Here is a 6092-nt window from a genome sequence, read left to right on the forward strand (position 1 = left end):
AATCATCTGTATATTATTCTATTGTACATATCTGTAAAACTCTATTCATAGTGATATCCACCTGTATATTATATTCGGTACATATCCAGCTGTAAATTTAGTTCACAATACTAGTTATCTATATATTATACTCATAGGACAAATCTATCAGTAAAATTCTGTTTATAATAGTATCCATCTCTATATTTATTCAGCAATAACCCATGTCCTGTACTATGGAACCATTGTTTATCCTGCACTTGCTGCTATTGCACTTCTGGTTAGACCTAAACTGCATTTCGTTGCCTTTGTAATGACAATAAAGTTGAATTTAATCTAATCTTGTTACAAAGAAGACTCTGCAAAGGGGTTTTCATTTCTATTCAGCCCCCCTCAGTGGAACCGCCCTTTGTGACAAATCTCAGCTGCAGGACTGTAGGAAGGTGTCACGTCTGCAGACTGATTCAACTTTGCAAAACTGCTCAAGTTTCTGCATATTTAGATAGAGAACATCTTTAAAAACTCTACCATCAAGTATTGCAACAGTGTTGATTTGTGTTTGGACTTTGACTAGGCCTTTTTTAACACCCAACACCTTTGGTCTAAACCATTGGTCCCAAACTCCAGTCCACGAGGGCCGGTGTCCTGCAGCCTTTAGATGCATCTCTCCTTCAACACGCCTGGGCCCAATATGAGCTTGAGTGCTGGACGGTGAGGTAGTTTAGCCGTTTCACTCAGGTGTGTAGTCCTTTGTGACTCTGGCTGTAAGGTTAGTCGTCCAGCTGAATGATTTCTTCCGGCATTGTCCTGCATTTTGCTCCAATAATCCTCCAGTAAGCTGTGACCGACTTCCCTGTTCTCGCTTTAAAGCATCTCCACAGCGTGATTCTGCCACAGGTGCCACACAAAATCTGCATACAGGTCAGTGTGACCCTCTTCTGTATGACTGATGTTGTCCCACATGGCTTGTAGTTAACTGCAAACAGAACATTTTGTCATTTCTGGTCCTGAAAATGGTGTCTTATGACTTAAACCACGTTTGGAAGGGATGTGTTCCCCTCCCGCATAACTACAGCGCAATCTCTGCAGTTCTGCTGCTATAGGCCTAGGCTGCTGGAGGACATCAGGGTCTATTTCTCTCACTCTGCTGAGTTCTCCTACTGTTCTCCAATTTGCATTATTTGTTGTTATTTTATCTTTTTCTTCATCTTTTATTCATAGAAGGTACGCCTGGTCTGGCGTTCTGTAAGCTGTGACATCATCAGGGGAGGCAGATCATCCTCTATTACCATCTAACATAGAAAGTACTCCTGGGTCAATGTGAGCTTCTGTGCTTTCTGTGTCTCTGCTCTGTCTTCTCTAAGCCCCAGTGGGTGGAGGCAGATGAGCGTTCACACTGAGCCTGGTTCTGGTTCTGCTGGAGGTTCTCCTCCCTGTTAAAGGGGAGTTTTCCTCTCCACTGTCGCTTCATGCATGCTCAGTATGAGGGATTGCTGCAAAGCCATCAACAATGCAGACGACTGTCCACTGTGGCTCTACGCTCTTTCAGGAGGAGTGAATGCTGCTTGGAGAGACTTGATGCAACCTGCTGGGTTTCCTTAGAGAGGAAACTTTCTCACCAACCTGGAGGATCTGATGGAGTCTTTGGAAAGAGCCTTGAGATGACCTGCCATGAATTAGTGCTATATAAATAACATTTAACTGAATGTGTTCTGCTTTTTCAGCTGATCATACATCCCCAAATTAGTCCTTTTTTTCAAAAATGGTTGATTATAAAGACAAAGTTTAACTGTGATAAACTGGCGACCTGTCCAGTGTGTATCCCGCCTCTCACCCGTTGACAGCTGGAGATAGGGACCAGCAACCCCTGGTTGGAATGAAAATGGATGGATGGATGGATAAAGACAAAGTTTTATTTCCACTTAAAAAAAACTGCCATAAAGTCAGCGTTTTAAGGTCAGGCTGTGTAGTGTTGTCCTCTCCTGCTGCCACTTGTTCAACACTCTCTGCAGTGAAATAAGAACCACGCTAAGCGAGCTTCACCCGTTTGCTCACAAACAGACTCGAGGTGAGACTGTGACCCTGTCTGTAGGCCTTCTGCCAACAGCCTGTAAATCTCCTCTAAATCTTTCATGAAGGAGTCATGTCTCTGCTGCAGGCTCTTCCACCTGAGCTGTGGATCTGCGCAGCTTCTCCACTTCTCTCTTTGCTGCTTTTAGCCTGACGGTTTGCTGGTCGGCCACCCTCTCTCCTTTTCCCGCTGTCGGACCAATCAGTTGAATTGTTTCACTTTGCGTCTGTCGTAGACAGTGTTGTATAAAGTACTGAAATCTCAGAGTCAAGTAAAAGTATAAGTACCTCTCTAAAATATGACTTTGGTAAAAGTCCAAGTCACTGACTGAAATGTTATTTGAGTAAAAGTATCTGAAATGTCTTGTACTTAAGTATGAAAATTACTGTAAAAATAGATGTACTCAAGTAATGTAATGAAAAGTATAAGTAAAAAGTAAAACAAAGCAAATGCAGTTAGTATGACATTTTTTAGATTTTGGTAAACTTTGAAAGTCAAATTCACTTAAAATAATAATTTACAACTACCAAGTGCAGGAGAAATTTAGACCAAGTTTAAACAGAAAATACAACCTTTTTGTAAGCTTTCCGTTTTCCTTCTTCAAGTAAGGTCAGTGCTATGCACTTTAAAATTGTACACAACCAAGTGCAGGCAAAATGTAGACCAGGGAGTGTATACTAAGAACATGGTTAAGTGATAAACCAGGTCCAGTTAACCTACAGGAAGTGGTAAACCTGCTAATAGATACACCTGCAGGTATCATTTAGTTAAGAAAATTAGGACTCTCTACTATTAGATGCTTTACCTTTACCACAAGGTTAATTTAACCTGATTTACCACTGAACCAGCTTCTTATCCTGTTGGTGGTGATGAACAAGCCCAGGCAAGTCCCGACTTTGTCGCAGTCAATCAGTAGGTGGGGTAAAAACACTTGCGTGCGTGAGTCTCTCTCTCTCTCTCTCTCTCTCTCCTTTTGTAACGAGTAACTAAACCAAACATTGAAAATGTATTGAAGTAAAAGTATGCAATTAAGTTCAGAAATATAGTGAAGTAAAAGTAAAAGTTATCAAAAAAATGTTATACTCGAGAAAAGTATAAAGTACTCCAAAATATACTTAAGTACAGTAGTGAAGTATTTTTACTTCATTACTATACAACACTGGTCGTAGATTTCATGTAGAGCTACCAGAGTGAAAAAGGCTGAATGAAAATGCGCACCACACTTTTCAGATTTTCAAGTTGCAAGACGTTTAGAAAGCAATGCGTCATATTCCTTCCACTTCATCTTTTGCGTGAAATCCTAATAAAGGGGGCGCAGCCTGTGCTTTCACGGCGGCATAGAGGGGCCATCGTTAAAGGGGGGGGGGGGGGGGGGGGGGTGAATAGTTTGGCACCCCGGAGGCTGTCATTACGGCTAACAACTGGCCTCACATCCCCCGGAGTCGCTGCCTTGGCACTAAGTGATTTGACGAAAACATCCGCCGTGCCATCTCCCTGCAAAACAAACCCATTTATCCGCTCCGTTCACCTCGGGGTCCGTCCCTCCCTTCCGCCTCATTAGTGATGTCATAGTGTGGATATCACTGTGATTATTCCCGCCTGGCATATCTTAAATGACTCCTGATTGCCGGGATTTGGCCCGAATGGAACTAAAAGCACATTTCCTTTTGTGCTTTTTCTGTTTTGTTACATTATCATCGTGTCAGAGAAGGAAAGGAGCCTGTGCGCCGTTGATCAGGGTAATTCAGACAAAGCATATTTAGCCACAAAAGAGGGGAGAAAGCAGCCGGGGGGGGAATAAGGACAGGCTGAAAATCTCTCCCGCCTCGACAGGCCTAAGTAGCCTATTACTTAAGTCTGATGGTGAGGTTTTCATCTATTACTTCAAGGAGGTAGAGAAGATAATCACCGCTGTTATTCCCCATCTGATGTGCCCAGAGCCACCTATTACCCTGTGGCCTGCGGCGGTCTGAGCTGAATACAGAAACGGAGAGCTTCCCTCACAGAGAGATGATCATGAAAGCTCCTTGCAGCTAGAACCCACCTACAGAACCTTCCCCCCCCCCACACCTGTACTTTAGTGCATTGGCCTTAACGAGCGCCGCCGTCGTCCCCATCAGCCTCTGCAGCGCCGTCCCAAAGACAGATATGAGCGAGGGATCATTTCCTGGGTCGTTAGGTCCGTTAATCAGCGCTCTAATTACAGGCCATTACGGCCGGGCGTCGGATGCGGCTCCGCTCCGCGGGACTCTGGACACGATGCTCCGTGACACGTCTGCCGCCGCCCTGCAGGCTGGATATCAGAGGCGCTCACCTCTGGATGAGCTCTGTGTGTTTTTTTTATTTATTTTTTTTTAGACAAATTAATAACAGCGTGCGTTCGCATCAAGCCCGTCTGGAGTGGGCTCAGGCATTGTTGCTGCGGGGAACGGATCAGCGGCTTGATTAGGAGAGTTCACGGCAGAAATAATCAAAACCCGCTCTCACTTTTTCCATCAGGGGAGGCTGATTTGAAGAAAAACGGTGTTTTCAGTCTTTAGACGTTTTAGTTCTGGCTGTCTGTGGCTGGACCACGTTTCTCCAAGCATTTCTGGGCCTTATAATTGCTTGTTTTCGTATTGGCAAGGCAAATTTATTTATATAGCACAATTCAGTACAGAGACAATGCAAAGTGCTTTACATGATTAAAATATAGGAATAAAAGCATAGAAGGATAGAATGCAGAAACAAAAAAAAAACAGTAACATTAAAAACAGTAAAACAGTTTAACTAGAACATTCAAAGGCAATTTTAAATAAATGTGTTTTTAATCTCGATTTAAAGGAACTCTTTCCGCACTTTTACAGTTTTCTGGAAGTTTGTTCCAGATCAGTGGAGCATAGGAACTAAATGCTGCTTCTCCATGTCTGGTTCTGGTTCTGGTTCTGCAGAGCAGGCTGGAGTCAGAAGACCTGAGTGGTCTGGAGGGTTTATACGCTGATAACAAGTCTGTGATGTATTTAGGTGCTAATTCAGGGATTTATAGACTAACAGAAGGATTTTAAAGTCTATTCTCTGATATACAGGGAGCCATGGAAGGACTTTAGAACTGGGGTTATGTGCTCTACTTTCTTAGTCTTAGTGAGGACGCCGGCAGCAGTATAAAATCTCAGAGAAACAACCAGTTTTGCATTGATATCATTTAGAGAGCTGTGGCAGGATATATGGACCCACTCTTTTTTTTGGAGAATAGTCATATTTCAGTCTTTTTATCCCTTTAAATTGTGGTTCTGCTGTTTTGTTTTGGATCTTCGTCCTGCTGCTTCATCCAGCCGTGCTTGAACTTAATGCTACAGACTGATGGCGTTTCTGGTAGAGATCACAATTCATGGGCGCATCAATAACAGCAAAGAATCCAGGCCCTGAAGCAGAAAGCAGCTACACACCATCACACTACCACCACCGTGGGTTCACCTTTTTTAGAAATGTCGTTACGTTTTGCACTCCCTTCACATCAGAGGTCTTAAAATCAAATCGGTGTCCTGTGACAGCTGCAGGATCCCGGCCGTGGAGGACTGGAGTTTGAGAAGACTTCTAAGGTTCCACTTCTGTCTCGTCAGTCTCAATGTTTTAGAAGGGAAATGATTCAATTCAATTCAATTTTATTTATATAGCGCCAAATCATGAAACATGTCATCTCAAGGCACTTTACAAAGTCAAGTTCAATCATATTATACAGATTGGGTCAGATTATACAGATTGGTCAAAAATGTCCTATATAAGGAAACCAGTTGATTGCATCAAAGTCCCGACAAGCAGCAGTCACTCCTGGGGAACCGTAGAGCCACAGGGAGAGTCGTCTGCATTGTACATGGCTTTGCTGCAATCCCTCATACTGAGCAAGCATGAAGCGACAGTGGGAAGAAAAACCACCCATTAACGGGAAGGAAAAACCTCCGGCAGAACCGGGCTCAGTATGAACGGTCATCTGCCTCGACCGACTGGGGTTACAGAAGACAGAACAGAGACACAACAAGACAGACAAACAAGCACAGAAGCACAC

This window comes from Fundulus heteroclitus, chromosome 21, assembly GCF_011125445.2.
Source record: "Fundulus heteroclitus isolate FHET01 chromosome 21, MU-UCD_Fhet_4.1, whole genome shotgun sequence".
NCBI lineage: Eukaryota > Metazoa > Chordata > Actinopteri > Cyprinodontiformes > Fundulidae > Fundulus > Fundulus heteroclitus.